Source organism: Protopterus annectens, chromosome 14.part0, assembly GCF_019279795.1.
Source record: "Protopterus annectens isolate FY-2018-M chromosome 14.part0, PAN1.0, whole genome shotgun sequence".
In the NCBI taxonomy this organism is placed as follows: domain Eukaryota; kingdom Metazoa; phylum Chordata; order Ceratodontiformes; family Protopteridae; genus Protopterus; species Protopterus annectens.
Window position 1 is genome coordinate 725,739,936 of NC_056748.1, and position 19,070 is coordinate 725,759,005.

At 37.6% G+C, this 19,070-nt stretch overlaps 1 protein-coding gene across 1 annotated transcript in view; it reads left to right on the forward strand.

Annotated features, from left to right (window-relative positions):
* Positions 1-19,070, forward strand: part of REEP3 (receptor accessory protein 3) — a gene marked incomplete in the record, with an annotated part of 1,378,370 nt that overhangs the window by 559,419 nt on the left and 799,881 nt on the right.

A 19,070-nucleotide genomic window follows, 5' to 3' on the forward strand; every position in this document is an offset into this window, starting at 1 on the left:
CCCTAGGGGTCCTAGAACTGGTGCCATTAAATCAAAAGGGAAAGAATATGATTCCAAAAAGTTCTCATCAAAGAAAGTCTTCTCAGAGACCAGTTCTAGATCTTTTCTAAATCTGTATGTGAAAATAGGAAAATTAAAGATGTTGACCATTTAGAATCTGTTGCCTGTCATTTCCTAAGGAAGTTTTTTTTTTTTTTGGTAACATTAGATCTAAGAGATGTATATCATCACATTCCTATAGATACAGGCCTCAGGAAATCTCAGATGTTCTGTGTCTGGGTCCCAGTATCATCTTTGCATTACCCTTTGGGTTATTTACAGCTCTGGAGCAGCTCTGTTTGCTTAAGCACAAGAAATTAAGTTTATTTTGAGCTTTATCTGCACATTTAACTGTTGTACTGCATTAATTTGTGCCTTTTTTTGACTGCTTTTCTGTCTGTGCCTGCTTCATTATCTGCACTTTAATTTGCACTGTAATATTGATACCATAGCATAGACTAGATCCAAACTTGCTGAATCTAGCCTGCTTTTGATAAACTTGAACTCCAGTCTAATCATCGTACATTAAGAAGGGCTCATCTGCACACTTGTGGTACAAGAGTGTGGATATTGCCTTGTCTGAGCTGGGCACTGTGCGACGGGGGATAGAGTTGCCCTGTATAGGTGCAAACACCTAAAAACACTGTTTTCCCTAGACACCAGTCAGAACCCCTCCCAGGCTTCTCTGCTGCTCTGCAGGCAACTCTGCTGCTCTGCAGGCAACTCTGCTGAGCAGTGAGCAGCATCGCCAGACTTTTTCATCACTGATCCTGTATAGGTTAAATCCCCTTGTTAATCCGAGAGCAAAAGCTGATCAAACCTGCCCACTCAGAAATTTGTACTTGAAGACTAACCTACCACTATTATATACAGTCAGTTTCCCAACATTTCTCCAGCTAGCCTAATTGACATAGGCATCCTGAGGCAATGTAGCACTGACAACCACTTGCTCCTAATGCGAACACCGTATGTGAGAGATGTAAATATACCATGAAACTGAAGTCAGTCCTCTTACGTAACAATGATAGACATCAAACAGGTTGTCAGCACATACACCTCTCCACTTGCACAAGATATGGTCAAGACACACAAACCGAAATATGCAGTTACTCACCAAGAGCATACCAAAAGACCAGAGACCTCCCACGCACAAGTAACCCACACATATTGGTGCACACACAAAATTCACCACTACACATAAAAATACACACAACAGTGTCTCAGCAATTAAGCCCCTAAGGCACAGCACCCCTAAAACTAAATGCGCTGGTCATAGTCAACTCAGTAGTGAGATAGACCCACAAAATATTATGTCAACCTGATGAAACACCAGCACTAAATAAAATCATCAAACCATACAGCAATCTGAGGTCACTACGCTCTGCTGACAAACTGCTGGTACAAACAACTAAGAGCATAAATGTGGCTGGGTACTCTATTTGCCAACTCAGTAGGCAAAACTTGGAATATGCTACTTGCCGAACTTGCTCACCAATCCTCCTTAACCCAGTTCAAAAAAAGCCTCAAACTACACTTGCAACAGCATTGGCAATGTCCCTGCTTAAACCCCAACTAATCACCATCCGCTGTTGCAAACTCTCCCTAAGCATTTCAATCATATACTCTTAAGTGTATGAATTCTTGATGGGACTTAGCCCATAACTGTGTGTATTATTGTCTGAAATTGAAGCCGCATGATTTTTGATGTTGTCAACTATGTTTTATCTAAGTTTGTAACCCTACTAAAAACTGCATATTATACTTCTCTCTAAATGTTTCTATTGTTCCTAATGTATTTGTACTTTGCTTTCTGGAGCTTTTCTCCCTGGGCCTCCACTGAAAATGGACATATATCCAGTCGGACTTTCCAGGTAAACAAATGTAAAATAAATAAAATAATACACCGATGTCCATCTGACCAGGTTGGACAAGGAGAAGGTCACGGTCAACTGTCTGTCAGGATCAGTCAGATTATGTATACACTCAAATCACTCCGTAACAATTACCGTTATGACTGAGTCGTAGTACAAGTTGGAATAAATGACTTGAGTACCTCTCTGGACTATTTGAAGAGAGACATGACCAAGCTCTCTGGTTGTGTCTCAGGCAGGTATATCCGTAGCCCTAAGTAGCATTCTGCCTTCACCTAGGGTGATGCCACAATACAGACAAAAAATGATTGCTTTCAACAATTGGCTTGGCTTTTGGTGTCAATCCAGAGGGATCCAGTATCTGTCAGCCTGGGAAGACATGGTCAACAGACCATGTTGCTTTGACAGAGAGAGCATTCACCTGTCTCCTCAATGCTTTCGGATACTAGCAGAGATGCTTGCCTCCCCTATAAGTGTGTTTTTTTAGGATATGTGAAAACAGCAAAACTTCCGTCTTAAAGAACTCCACTAGAAACAAACTCATGGTTATGTTGCTTAATGCTAGAAGCCTAAACAGTAAACTGCACTCCTTGGAAGCACTCCTCACTTTGGAAGATGCTGACATCTGTGCAGTCACTGAGACTTTGTTCAAGGCCACAGAGAGAATCCTGACCATACAAGGCTCCAATACTTTTCACGTGTTCAGACCTCAAAACAAGCGTGAAAGAGCCAAAGGTGGAGGTGTATCCAGCTTCATTAAATCCAAATACACTTCGAGACTGGTGAAACAGTGCAACTCTCGTGAGTTACTCCAGGTACAATTTTCCCTATAGTTATTTCAAATAATTATAGGGAAAATATCTTACCTACATCATAGCTAGCTACAGGTCCCCCACCATGAACCAGGAGAAGCACACCTCCTACCTGGACTTGCTAGAGTTGCTCAGTATACAGCAAAATACCTTGATCATGGGAGATTTCAACTATGCTCCCATCAACTGGGCAACTTATTTGAGCACAAACACATTCACTCTAAGGTTCCTGGATTTGTCAATTCAGATGCCCTGGAACGGTTAATCTGCACCCCTACAAAGGGGCTCAAATGTCCTAGACCTAGTAGTCACCAACATGGGGGATAACTGCACTCTACCCCCCTTGTGTTGTCCTTTCTGGTGAAGTCTGACCATAAATCTGTCTTGTTTTGAAGTAAAGATCAGACCTGACTCCCCCACAGAAGCAAGAAAAAAAAAACTGAGAAATTTCTCCAAAGCAAACTATAGCCTACTAAACGATGGTGTAAAAATTTCAAAGCCCCTGTTAACACAGCCAGCAATGACTACTATGCAGAAGAGTACACAAACTCCCTGTCTAGCCACTTAAACAAATGTATTGACTAGACTGTACCTGATGAGACCAAAACCAGGTCGTCTGGAAAAAAAACAAGCCACCCTGGTGGGCAGCAAGTATAAATAAGTTATACAACAAAAGAAAGTAACTGATATGTGAGATCAAGAGGGACCTTACTGAACAGAGGAAAAATACCCTCCACATCTTAAACAAGCAAATCAGATATCTAAAGTCCTCTAAAGCTATTTACAAGACTAAAGTAACATCCCTAGCTAAAGACAGTGATAAGGTATTATTTCACTATGTCTGAAACCTAAAAAGGAAGGCCCAGCTGTTTGCCAAACTTATAGTGCACAGTACCTCTCACACTGAACCTGAAGAAATTGCCAATCTGCTGTTCGACAGATTTGGTGGTAACCACTCCCCTATCCCCAGCAACCAAGTGTCTCCAAAGAACAGGTCATACAAGCACTCTCCAAGTCCCGAAGTATGGCCTCTGTGGGACTAGACAACATCACAGGCTGCTTGCTAAACAATCTAAAGCAGGACCTACAGAAACCACTTGCCACTCTCCTTAACCTGAACATTGGCTTTATTCCAGAGGAGTGGAGAAGAGAAACAGTAATCCCCTTGCACAAAGGGGTTTCATCAACTAACCCTGGGAATTACAGGCCCATTTGCCTAACCAGCCTTATCTGGAAGGCCATGTAAAGAATAGTCATGGACCTTAACAAGGACATAGGCAACCTTCAAACTCTTGACCTGACCCAGTTTGGTTTTGTCAAGGGTAGATCTTGCTTACTAAACCTGGTTGGACGACTTTGAGAATGTCACCAAAAGCAGTACATGCAGTCCATCTTGATTTAGCCAAGGCTTTTGACACAATCTCCCACTCTGAGATCATTAAGAAACTCTCCCAGCTGGGATTAACCCATACATCATTAGATGGGTAGCCAGCTGACTCACCGACAGAACACACACTGTCAAGGTTGGGGGGGTCCACCTCCACCAATGGACCACTCACCAGTGGAGTACCACAAGGATCTGTGCTGGGCCCTCTGCTGTTTGGTATCTATTTTTCTGAAGTCCAGGTAAAAGTAGATGGTGTGTGGCTTACCAAGTTTGCAGATGACTGTAAACTGGGTGCAGTCAGAGAGTCTTCCAATTATGTTAACGTATTACAGAAGGGGCTGACACAGACAAATGATTAGTACCAAAGCCACAGATTAAAAATAAATGCAAAAAAATGCCTCATTATCCCCTTTGGAAATGTAGCAGCCCCTGATAATTATGACATAGATAGCACCCCCTCTAAGCTCAAACCCAGTGGTGCGAGACTTGGGAACACAGGTTGATAGCAATCTAAATTTCGATCACCATGTGTCCATAGTGGTAAGAAAAGCCTGTGCATCTCAAAAGTAAGGGCATTATTTTCAAAGTTAAGGAGGTTGTAACTCTGTTGTACTCGTGACCCTTATCAGACCATTGATTGAGTTCACTGATCACTTCTGTACCTCACCAGACATCTGCAGCAACTGGACAGACCACAAAGGTTTCTAACCAGGCCTCCAAAATGCCACCTACATGTAAAGGCTGAAAGTCCTGTCACTGTACTCTGTATCATACAGGCTGCAGAGAGCCAACCTGTACCTGGCCTGAAGAGTAATCTGTGACCCTTCCCTGTTTGAAATGCTGCACATCCGCAAATAAAATGGGACAAGAATCACTCGCTCCAAGGATCTCAACCTAGCCTGTGACATTAATAGAACATGTTTGACAAGACAGATGCATCTCCTAAAGATTGGTGCTCCTCTGGAGTAAGCTCCCACTTCATGTGAAGCAGAGCTTCTCAGTGACCCTATTTAGGTGCAGCCTTGACAGTTGGAGGGGTAACCGTAAACTCACCCGAGAGTGGCACGGTGTCCCTCATGGACAGGGCAGTCGGTGCTGATCATCGAATCACTATTTAACAACAATGATATAACTATGGTCAATTAGGGTCCATGTTTTTTTTTCATGGCTAGGCTTGTAAAGGCCCTGGGGCCATTAGCCTAGTAACCTCCTATGAACCTATGTTTACAAAGTGTGTAACTCCAGACACAGCTTATTGTAGATTGAATGGCATTGACATATTCTTTATTTAGATGACCCGCTCATCTTAGGAGAGTTTTTTCCCAGATGTCAAGGATTCATTAGAATGGGTTTCTTCCCTCTTCAGTCTGGGATTCCAGGTCTATATTCAGAAATACTCCTTGATCCTGTCACACAGGATTATCTTTGTGGGTCATCTTAGAGACACCACTCAGTATCGCACTTTTTTTTTTTTTTTTTTTTTACTCTGGAGAAGGGGGATTTTTATCTGGAAACTTTCATAAGTTTTTCCAGTGTGTTTCAGTCTTTGGCCACAGAATATATCAGGATCGTAGCCTTCATGAGTTCTGTGATTCATCTCAACAGGTTACAGATGGAAAAGATTCAGTTTGTTTGTGTCTTTCAGCTTTTCCCGGTTAGGGGTCGCCACAGCGGAACTCCGGTCCGCTAATGATTGGCAGTAGATTTTTTACGTGCTGAGTGTGCCAGTCCTGATGCACAACCTTCAACGAAGGTACGCCCATTCACGCATGTTTCCACACAGAAGATGCTGTAGCTGAGAATCGAACGGCACAACGTCTTGCTGTGAGGCGACAACGCTAGTGGTTTCTTAAAAAAAAAAAAAAATGGAACCAACGTTTGCATCCACTGGAATTTCGATTCCAGTTTTTGGGCTTTGTCAGAAAGAATTTGCAATGGTGGAGACTACATATAGAAGCAATTCCAGGTATCCCCTTTTCTCTCCCTCCAAGCCAAACCTTGGATTTCTTTTGGTGGGCAATTTCTATGGGAGTAAAGGTGCAAGACCTGTTGAACTTCACTGTTCAGTGCGTGTGGCTAGACTGAAGTGCATAAATGTTGACTGTGATACATGCCTTAAAATCTCTTTAGCATCTGTTGTCCTCTGGACTTTTTCGTGTGATTGCAGACACCACCACAGTCATGTAATATATGAACAAGCAGGGACTCTGGGATTTAACTGTCTATGCATACTTCATTCCATCGAAGGAAAACAGTGGCCAACAAGCTGAGCTGGACAAGAACCAGACCCTCACTAAAGGAAAAGAAACAATGAGGGGTTTCCAGGAATGTATCCATTTGTGGGGAGCACTTCAAATAGATCTGTTAATGTTTCTCTGTGCCCCACCATGTCCCATGGTGTTTTTGTATAGTGCAAACAGTTATGAATACTGGACAGAATCTAGTGTCATCTTTGTTTATAGCAGTAAAATACCTTATTCCTTATATCCTTCCTGTGATCAGTAATGCACTTTTATGCATTTCCATCCATTGTGCCGATGTCCAGGATAATTCTTAAGATTCAGAGGGACTCCTCAAAGATAATTATAGTGACCCCCCCCCCCTTCTGGACCAGGCAACATTAGTTTTCCCTTCTTATTTGATGGCCCAAGACAATTTACTATAAACTTCCTAGTAAACTGGACCTATTCACACAAGACCAACTGAGATCTTGTAAACAGGTTACTCCTTCCTAAGTTCTTAACTTTGTGCTGAGAAAGTTAACTATGCCTGCATCTGATCATCACACAAACAAAAAATAAACTTGTACAGGCAAAAAATAATAGAAACGGACTGATGCAAACAAGGCACGGACTGTTTATTAGCGTAAGCGCTTTCGGCCGAGAAAATACCCAGCCTTCTTCAGACAAAACCTGCTTAACACACAGCTGCCTGTATATATAGGCTATAATAGAAAACAAATTGAAATGTAATTAATTAATTATCCAATCAAGTTTTAAGAATTTAGTTGAGACAACTATAGTTAAAACTAAAGATAAGGTCGCTGGGATGCGGAAATGTGGCATGTGCCCCCAATGTAAATATATTTTTCCTGGGAATAAAATCAATGTTAACAGGAAAATATATCTTATTAATGGTAATTCTAATTGTGAAACCAGTGGGGTAGTATATATTGCATTATGTGAGAAATGTCTTTCCTTCTATATAGGCAAAACTGAGAGGAAGTTAAGGAAAAGAATTTATGAACATCTGTATGCCATAGGGAGGAAGGACTTAACTAATGCACTTGCTAGACATAGTTTGGAACATCCAGAACATTCTCTTCTATTCACCGTGGTCCATCATGTTAAAAATATTAGGGGTGGCCCTTGGCAGTTACACCTGGAAGAACAAGAAGTGTTCTGGCAGATTAGAACATCTGCACATCTCCCCCCAGGTTTGAATGATTATGCTTCTATTAAATGTATTCTCAAGTTAAAAGCATTGCTTAGATAATGACAAAAGTGATGAGTGTATTTTATTTTGATACTGTTGTTACATCCCTAAAGGTATTAGTTTTAGGAAAGTTGTTACGTATATTAGTTAATAGGAAATAATACGTATCATTTGTAATAAGTTTTAATGCTTTATATGACTTATATATGTGGCAATACATGCTATTTATTCATCTATTTTTGTATTAGTTTTTTATCTATTTAGGTTAAAAAAAATTTTTAAGTATATTTAGTTTAACTATGGATCAATGAAAATTTACAGTATGGTGAGGAGAAATGTGGAACAACCGAGTAGGTGGACTTGATTTGTTCCACACTTTTTAAAATAATGTTTTAAAATAATGTATTAGTGTAGTATTTTAATTATTTTTGTAAAAACTTGATTGGATAATTAATTAATTACATTTCAATTTGTTTTCTGTTGTAGCCTTTATATAGGCAGCTGTGTGTTAAGCAGGTTTTGTCTGAGGAAGGCTGGGTATTTTCTCGGCCGAAAGCGCTTACGCTGTTTGTATCAGTCCGTTTCTATTATTTTTTGTATATGCCTGCATCTTAGCCAGCTCATCGAGCAGAGTTAAGGTTCTTTACATGGAAAATGGTTATCATTGCTCTGACATCTGGAAGAAGAGTGCCAGAATTGCAAGCTGTCATGGTGGGTGAACCTGTGTGGCCATCCATATAGAGAGGGTCACATTAAGAATAAATATTCATGCCTGAAGTTGTTTTCTTTGAGACCTGAATCTCATCCTCTGTAGATACATTTACAATGATTTACAAAATGGATTCCTTTTGTAGATCCAGGACAGGATTTGCTAGGACCATTCTCCAGGGCTCCTGGATCCATTTCCTTCCTCCTGCCATGTTGTACAGGATTTGGTAATCAACTGATGTAGCCTAAAGGCTACCACAGCAGTGCAAATGATGAACATAGTACAGTTGTGCAAGTTGCACTTTGCCCTTAACAGTAGATGTTAGAATTTCTCACTGCTGCAGTAGCCACACCCACCCTTCATCCCCTTACTTCTATAATGTAGTTGGTTAATAGTATTTCATTTTTTTATTTGTTTAAGGGTTCAGTATGAGTACCCCTTTTAGTTTTTAGTAAAAATGTCCTGAAGAAAGTTCACTCTGACTGCCAATTTCTCTCCACAGAGCTGTCCATTCAGTAGTGAGAGCAAAGGTGAGAGACTGAGCCCAAGCTTTTGAAACCTGGTCTGTTGTGTCCTGGGTAGGATGCAAACCATGTATCCTAAAGGCTATTGTAGCACTAAGGAATTCTAACATCTACACAATTGAAAAACAAAGGGAAAAGCCACCAGCTGGAAATCCAACGAATAATTTATTGAGATAACAAACAATATTAAAAAATCACGATATATAGGAACATTAAGCGCTTTCGTTTAATTAGTATTAAACTTCATCAGACAACCTCCATATAACATCACTTCCTTTTATAACTTCCTATCACTTTGAAAAAGCCCGCCAAATCACTTTCTAAATACGCGCATGCCTAGTTTATAAAAATGTGGAAATAGAAAATGAGAAACATATTCTCTCAAATTCATGTTTATCCTGTGGAATGAATACTAATAAAATAAGATAATTTAAGCATAAAATTCATATATAATACATATGAAACATATCTAAAAATGGGGGTTAAATTATTAATTCTTAAACTCTTAATAAATAATTATAAATATACATAGATTATAAATAAATATTTATAAATATTTATAAATGCATACATTATTATTATAAATTCCCCAATTTTATAAATTATATTGTATTAAATTATATTATATTAAATTATATAAAAGAATTAATCTTTAATTTTCTTCCTATCTAATGCTTTTAATTTTAAAATTGGCATTATCGAACTACGTTCATTTATTCCTGGCCATGAATCAGCCTGCAATTTAATTTGCCATTGCAGTTCTTTTTTCTCCAAAAATAGTCCCCATGGACATTTATCATCTATTTCAACATGATCAATAACCATAAAATAAAATTGATGATTTCTGTATTCATTAATATGTTTCGCAAGGGCATTATTTAATTTATTTTTCTTTATAGAATATTCATGTTCATAAATTCTTTGCGATAACATTCTCTCTGTTTTTCCTATATAAAATATAGGACAAGAATTGCACATAGCTAGATAGACTATTGCTTTGGACTTACAATTATATTTACTTTTTAAAAAAAAATTTATTTCTCAGAAAAAAACTATTGCCTTCTTTAATTTTATAACACCAATTGCAGGCTCCACATTTTTTCATCCCCATATTTAAACTTTTATTAGTTATGTTAGATCCATTTTTTAATACATCTTTAAAACATCTTCCTTTTCTATATATTCTGGGTAGATCAGATAAATATTTTTTACATTGTGGATCATCCATAAGAACTGTCCAACTATCATAAAATATTTCTCTTAATAAATGATGTTATTGAGAATAAGTGATTATTAAAGCTTTAGTAAAGTCATTCTTTTCATTATTTATTATGCCATTAATATTATAATCATAAATTGTACTAGATGTATTATTCTGATCAATAGTCTCTAACAAAATTTGTTTTCCCAAAATAGACTTAAAATGCCCGCTTTTTCTTATTTTTTAATATTGTTTGTTATCTCAATAAATTATTCGTTGGATTTCCAGCTGGTGGCTTTTCGCTTTGTTTTTCGTTTGTGCTTAGTTCGTTTTTGGATATGTCATCTACACAATTGACCTTTCTGGCATCCTCTTGCAGTTGAAATCTTATTTTTTATCATTATGCAGTCATTTGCATATGTTGCATACCACTCTTTTTCTCTAGCACTGCCATGCTACTTGTGTCTCTGAATCACCTCTTCCTAGTGCTTATCCATGTCCCATACTATTTTGTACAGTGTGAACAGCTATGAATAGTGGACAGAATCTGGTGTTACCTTTGTTTGTAGCAGTAAAATACCTTTTTCGTTGTGTCCTTTCAGGCTGTCCAAAGATGTGTTTTGTAAACTTTGAAATGAAGATTGACACATTCAGTTAGTGCCATTCATTTCTTTTCGGTTGTTGCAACTTATATAGGTCTGTCCAATTAAGCCTGTGTTAGAAAAAAATTAAGCAGCACAAGGCAAGGGCCATCATTATGTTGCTTCCACATGAGACAACTTTGTTATGAATGCATGCTGTAAACAAAAGTAAAAGCTAAAACTGATTTTTTTTTTACCTGGATTTTCTTTAGAAATGGTCTAAAATATTATGGAAAAGTTGCTATAGAAAGGAGAATAATGTTTATTTAAAGAAATAGAAGAGAGAGTGAAATACATATAATGGGAGTGATAATTGGTGGGCTAGTATGTAACACCTTGTTTAGGACCTGCAGTTGACTCTCGTGAGCAGAGGCTTGAGGATAGAAGAGGAATGGGATGTTAGATTCTCTCAGCCTATTATCCCTTTTTTGTGTTTCTAATCATTCTCTGTCCTGCCCCATTTCTTCTTGTTCTCTGGTATGTTTGCAACCCATTTTAAAATGTATCCTCAAACTTTTTTGGATGAATCCGTAGCTTACTTTCATCTTCTGTAAGAACATTTGTGTGTGCTTGCTATAAAACAGTAAATTCTAATTAAGATTTTTTTTAAAAATATATCAGAACCAGTTTATTAATATAGATGCAGATTTTAAATATATGTGTGTATGTATATATATATATATATATATATATATATATGTATATGTATATATATATATATATATATATATATACATACATACACACACACACACACACACACACACACACACACACACACACACACACACACACACACACACACGTGTTAAAATGACCCACGTAATAAAATCTAAACCAAAAAAGACAAACCACAAAATACTGACAAAATTGAAGTTGTACTAGGGTGGTGTTTATATCCTTTCCCCACTAATGTGCGACCTCAGAGTTGGTATTTAGAATTAGCAGGGGGTTTGGGGTGCAACTCCCCACAGGAGGAGTACAAGCCATGTAAGAACACTGACAAATATGATTTTTTTTGGTCACATTTTTTAATGGTTTTGTATGTGGTTAGATTTTGTCACATTTTTCGATGTTTTTCCAGGGGGCCAGCCCCCCTGCACCCCCACACCCCATTGCCAACTCCAGGTTTGCACAGCACTGGAGAAAGGGAATAAATCCCTCACTAATGTAACTTCAAGTTTGTCAGCATTTTATGTTTCAATCTTTCAGTTTCAATATTTTTCACTTTTGTCTTTCAGTCTTATGATTAGGTCATTAAGTACACTCTGTGTGTGTGTGTGTGTGTGTGTGTGTGTGTGTGTGTGTGTGTGTGTGTGTGTGTGTGTATTTAATTCTGTCAAACTGCACTGTTGTCAACCTGCATAATGTTGACACCAAATGATCGACATTGTGCACATTGATATACTATCGCACATATGCAGAGAATAAGTCTTGACACATACAGAAACTTCTAAACAAAAGAAAACATTATTTTTGCAGAGGGGGCAAGCCGTCGGGGGTGGGGGTTCAAGTGGCCCCCACACCTCCTGCTAATTATAGACAATTACTCCGAGTTTGCACAATTGTTGGGTAAATAGCAATTCACCAGCTCCAAGAATCATGAGATCTGCTACTTTTGTTGACTGGTGTTGACCATCTGTTTAGTCAACCAAATTATGTCCACTAAACAGATGTCCACCAAAGTACTGTTTGACAAAAGTAGCAGAACACTTATATCGGTGTCTGTGTGTGTGTATATATATATATATAGATATAGATATAGATATATAGATAGATATAATGTACACATACAAAATCATCTGAATATACTGATATGATTTATTGTTACGCAGTTACAAAAACATTGTTTTTTCCTTTGTGGTTTTATGTCTAATTCAAAATACATTTATCAATTTTTTCATTTAAGGACATGCTTTTCTTTTAACACTGTAGTGTGATTCTTGTTTTTTTAGCTTATTCTCCTGTCAGTAATTTCAAGCTATGCTGTAAGTTGAGTGTATTTCTTCTTTGACGATTCTTGCACTTTCAGACCTTTTCTTTCTAAATCTCCTCTGTAAATGGGCTCTGTTTACTATGGTTCATAGGTTGGTACTTGGCTATTGGCCCTAGGGCCTATACAAGCCTAGCCATAACATTTCCCTGGCTATTTCTTCCCACGCTATTTACTTCCTGGACCTCTGTCTAGCAGGGTGATTGATGTGATCCCCGGGGTGAATTTCCTTTCTCCCATCCAATCTTCAAGGTTCCTTTTGAAGAGGGCCAAAGAGGCGCTGTGCTTGACATGTATGGGCAGACTGTTCCAGAGTCTGGGAATTCTCTGGGTCAGGTACCTATCCCTCCAGCATGTTTCGTTTATTGTGGTGACAAGGTTTAGATCCCTGGAGTGTGTGGCTCTGAGGGATTGGGATTTCTTTAATTGTAGCATGTCCAACAGCTCTGGGTTTGATATGGCCTTGTATGTTAAGCAGAGATCGCCTTTGAGTAGACGATATGCGACCGAGTATAGTTGGAGTTTTTTAAGGCGGTCAGCATAGGGCATCTGCTTTAGGCCTGTGATTCTTTTAGTGAAGTATTTCTGTGGCCTTTCCAGTTGTTTCAGGTGTCTTGAGAGGTACATACCAAATGGGGCGTTGTGCTCTATAATGGGTTTAATAAGGGATGAGTACAGTGAGACAATGACCTCCTTTTTTTCTGGATGAAAAGTCCTTAGTGATGAGGTGTGCCACATAGAAGAATTTCCTGACTGTTGTGGCGATGTGGTTATCAAAGGTGAGACTACTGTCCACCTGTGTCCCTAAGTCTCTTATCACACTTTCAGTGTTTAGTGTACTGCCACCCTATGTGGTAATTCACGGGTACATGTTTTTTCCCAAAGGGGATAACTGCACATTTCTGGGCATTGAGCTTGAGTCCGTGACTCTGGCACCAAGCATCTGTTTCTGTAAGGCCCTTTTGTAGAGTATCCACATCTTTTGGAGATTCAATAATAGCTCCCAGTTTGCAGTCATGTGCGAACTTTGTTAGCCAGAGTCCCTTAGTATTGGCCTGTATTTCAGAGAAGTGGATGCCAAACGAGTGGTCCCAGGACTGAACCCAGAGGTACCCCTCCTTGTCAGTTGTCTGGAGCTGGATTTGTAGTCGGCTACTTTTACAGTGCGGGTTCTGTCAGTAAGCCAGTTGGCAACCCATCAAGTGACATAGGGATTAATGCCCAGCTTAGTAAGTTTATCTATGATTCCAGAGTGTGGGATGGTGTCAAAGGCCTTGGCGAGGTCCAGATAGGCTGTGTGGACCGCCTTACCCTCGTCCACGGCTCTGGAAACTGATTCTTAGAATGACCCATTTATCAGTGTAGTTATCCATCTGTTTTCTAAACCCCTTGATTTGGTGAGGGTCATATGGTCAACAAGTTGAGCAGGGTAGAACAGACTTCCTTTTGAACAAGACTGGTTTTATTTGGAGATCCCATGGTAGCCAAACTCCACACAGTCATAGATTGTGATCCCAGCTACCATAGTAAAAAAAAAAAAAAAAAGTGCTACTTGCATCTGTACTCTCATGCTTTCAGTCAGTATCAGGTGTGGATGGGGGTGTAGCTGACAGGAAGTTTAGAGCTTTGTTCTGGGACTACTTTTGCTTCACCATCACAGTCTGATAAAAGGTTGCAGTACTTTTGGCACTGTACCGATCCACTAATCAGCCTCCTGATCCACTTTCTTTGCTCATAATCAAAACCCCAAGAAGCCTAAACAGCTCTACCCTTGAGGTAGTTGACCCCCCCCAACCTGTAGACAGCAATCCAGTTATTTCTTATAATCATAACCTCTAGTTTAGAGGTTTGATTTTCATCCCAACCACTTAACATGCTGCTTCAAGTTCTAGTGCAATCTGGAGATTAGTCACTTGAGCCTAGAGACCGTCATCATGTGCAGACAACAAGAATGCAACTCCGGCATCCCCGAACTGGATAAATTCCGAACATCAGCTTTATTTTGATATCTGTCTTTGCTTACACACACTAAAAAAATACAAACATGACTTAGCAATTTCTTTCTGTCTGTGGCATTTCTTGTACTAGTTAGCTTCCTTAATGTACACTATGTTGACTCTGAATGACATCTAATGATATTTTTAAGAATTTGCCCCTGCCTCCCTTGCTTCCTTGCCAATTTTGCCTGTTGTGTTTGAATGAAGGTACTTGTAGCTTATATTTTGTTTCACACCCAATGAGGTCATAAAAGTAACCTGATGACTGAGAGCAGTTTCAATAACTGAACTCAACTTTGCAACCCTGAAAATATGATACTGTTACTGATTCAAGGAGGATAACAGGACTTGAATCTCATAAAATTCTCATTTTACAGAAAGGTTATCTGTGCTGTTTCTTTACATTTCTGCAGGACCTTTTTACAAAATCATGTAGTGCTTGTATAGGAAATAAATAATGTAGGAAGCACATATTCAAATATCACTACAAGCCAGTCAGTGGCACTTTTACTGAAGATTCTCAAGCTTCCATTATGAATGATTGAAATTGTTCTGACAAGAAAGACAAGGGTGAATTAATTTTATCAGCTGTGCCTTCACAGCGCACTATGAGCAAAAAGTATCTTTCCATGAAAACGAGATCATGTCAGGATGTCTGCCCCCATGAGGGTATCCAAGGTTAGAAAATCAAAATAAAATTAAAAGTAGCTACTTCTGCTGCAGGCAGGTTTGGATCATGTAGAACTTCTCTATTTTGTTTTTCTGCCCACAGTGGTTCTTCAGATGCTTGCATGCCAAGGAAAACCCCCTAAATAAAATCTGATCAAGTTAGATAAAATAAATTTCTTTCACACAGTAGGTTAGCTGTATGCAGGGAAAACGCTACACACAGCTAACATACTGTATGCAGAAAAGCTGTTTAGGTGTTTCCTGAATAATATAACTGGGTAACCATGCTGATTTTGCTTTTGTTCTCTGAAAATCAGCATATCCTTCCTCTTGACAGAAAGTCCCCCATCTAAAACCTTAAACAGCAGTGTAGTTTTATAGCTGTTCAGATTATTCAAATGTCTGTTGTGGTATTTTTATCTGTTCTCATTTCTGTGATTATGACTCTGACGATCTTAAAAATGGAAGTCTGGAACCAGTAGTGCAGTTTTAGAAAACTGTTGGATACATATAGTGCTTAGGGAATACCATTCTCCTGCTCTGATGTTTTTGCAGAAACTTTTTGAAGATATCAGGTTTGCTGCAGGACCATCAAACCATTTATGTCACTTCCTTGACAGTAAACATTGTTATACCTGCATTTGCTGCTGATGATTGTTTGCTTTCTTAGTTCAATAATATCTGTCTCTAAATTTTTGAACTTATCAGGTTCAACTGGCACATTTAACTAACTTCACTGCACATCCCAAGTCTTTCCCAGGGTGTTTGCCCTTACTCCTCCTTGATCCTTACTAATTCTAGTTAGCCAAGGTCTTAATGTGTGTTGATTTGTTGGTCTTAGGTCAGTCATTTGTCATCTTAATCAACTGACTGTGAATTTTATGAGGCGAATCTTCACGTTGTGATTCATATGTCTTATGCTACTGTACAGCTTGACAGGCACCAAGGCCCTGGACTAGGGGAAGTCTGTTCGTACAGCCTATCTTGACTTAGCCAAGGCTTTTGACACTATACCCCCCTCAGGTATCATTGACATACTCACCCAGCTAGGTATCACCCCTTATGTCATTAGATGGTTACTAACTGGCTCATTGATAGAACCCATATAGTCAGAATAGGGGAATCCACTTCCAACAGCAGACCGTGTAGAGTTTGAAATAATGAGACGAGTTCAGCCAATTATACCATTAATTTGTTTGCCAAAGGTGCAAATAACTGCAGGTCTGTCAATGTCAAGTCTGGATGTGTTTAAAGAGGAAAAGTTACTTTTTTTTTCTGGGCAGCTTGCAACTCTTCTAGAAGGCAAACCAGTAACGTTGAGAATCTACTTTTTCCTCGTTTCTATCAAGGAGAGCTGACCAAGCAAGTATACTATGGAATTTTTAAAGGTGGTTACACAACATTTTGTTGCATTCTTCTCTGTTGGTCATGGACAATATAAAATTTAACTGAGATTTATGATGGCAAATTTTGCTTTGTACCTTACTTTAAGATACACAAGGTGACGCAAGTAGCACAGGATAAGTATATGAATTTTCCATTCTTTGTTTTAAAAAGATTACTCATAGACATTAGCTGAGTCATTAATATTTCTGTTAGTAGCATTGCCAAGTATTCAGTGAGATTATTTAAAACAAGACTATGCCCTGAATCTGTTATTAAACTCAAGGGAGAACAGCACACAGTTAAGTTCACCTGCATTTTTAACTGCAGAAATGTAGACTTTCCTCTCTCATTCAGAACAGACATGGGGAAAACGGACCTGACTGGGTGGACAGTATTTTGAGACTCCTGGTAATTGTCATAAAAAATCTTCCCAACTTAGACTGGGTATTAATAGTGATATGACATCTAGTTGACTTGGCTGAGCTGCAGTCACACCCCTTTTTCTCAAAAGCAGAAATAAATACTAGTCTGGATCAGTGTTTTGTTAACTTGCACAACTGAACTGGCTTGGCTGCAGGCAAACATCTCTTTATTATTATATTTTGTCTTCTACGTTTCTCCTGGCCGTCACAAAATTCTGCATTTTTTTAAATTATGCAGGAGTACAGCCAGTCAATAATGGCAGTCAATAATGGCAGTCATTGATGTTTTATAATTACCAGAAAATGCTTGTTGATGCAAAACTTGTTCTTTTCATTAATTGTTAAAGTATTTTTTAAACAAGAAACATCAAACATCTTTACTAAATTATCACTTATGACATAAGCATTCATTCTTTTATATAAAAGAAAACACCATGTTTCAGTGCAAGTAAGTATTTTTTTGGACACATGCAGTTACACGTTTTATATAAATAAAAACAAGCCATATTGACATTTTCATTTGTCAAAATTATATGGTACATATAATCTTCTATTTAGTCACAGTCAATCAAACATTACATAGCTCATTCAATACCAGCGTTCCCTTAAACCTCATTCCTCCACCAAAACATTACCCTGTAGGTATAATTCCACAATTCCTATTCTCTGCACAAGATTTGCTCCTAACCTTTTCTAAAGATCCCATTTCAGCTTCTTTTATGTCTGTTACTATATTCACTACTACTAATACGGTTGGTTTAGATTTTGATGTCGATTTTCTAGTAATTGCTTTTTTGTCAGCCACCAGAATTAGACTCATACTTTGTGTAGATAATTTCTCTATCACAGCTCAAAAATAATAATTTTCGTAGCTACACCAATTTGTTAACCCAGTATTTGTGACAGGGTCATTTGCAGGGAATTTTTAAAGTCTGCCAACTCATTACAGTCGCAAAGTACATGTTCCCTATTACCTCTTTATTCTTCATCACACTTCCAACATTTGCTATCTGTTGGAGGAAAAACTGAGTCTGCTTCAGTATAAAAATTCCAATGCAAGCAAGTAACATTTAAACATATCCCTGTTTTTGGGTATTTGTTCTCCATTATTTTTCACTTTGTCCAGAATTCTTGGGCAAAGAAGTTAACTTTTCTGGATATGAACTGATGTACCATCTGAAGTAATTCAAAACTTCTCTGGTAAGAATCATTGGATGTTTTAGCTGTTTTTTGTTGTGCATGGTCATTGCTTGCTCTGATATATAATATACTTGTATAAAAAAATATGTCTAATATATATATCTAATATATATAATATATATAAATATATGTTTATATTATATATATATATATATATATATGTATATATAAATATATATATATATATAATATATATATAAATATATTATATATATATAAATATATTATATATATATAAATATATGTTTATTATATATATATTTATATTTTATATATATAATATATATTTATATTATATATATAAATATATATTTATATTATATATATATATATATAATGTTTTATATATATATATATATATATATATATATATATATATATAAAATATATCTTTATATTATATACATAAATATATGTTTATATTATATATAAAAATATATATAAAAATGTATATAAAATATATATTTTTTATATATATAAAATATGTATATATAAAATATATACTATATAAAATATATACTATATATATATATATATTTTTTAGTTTAGGGAATTACCCTTGTTGAATCACAGGTGCACTTTTAGCATTAGTCCACTAGATGGCACCCTCTCCCCACTACTCTTGACTTCCCACACCTCTTACCTTACTTTCTTGTATTCTCTTCAAGTTCTAATTTCTCTATTTTTCTCTCTTTTTGAATTTTGACCACTCTATCCCACTAAATCCTTGTCCCCTGTACTTACCTTCTCCAACCAACACTCCACTGATGGGTTCTTGCTCTAA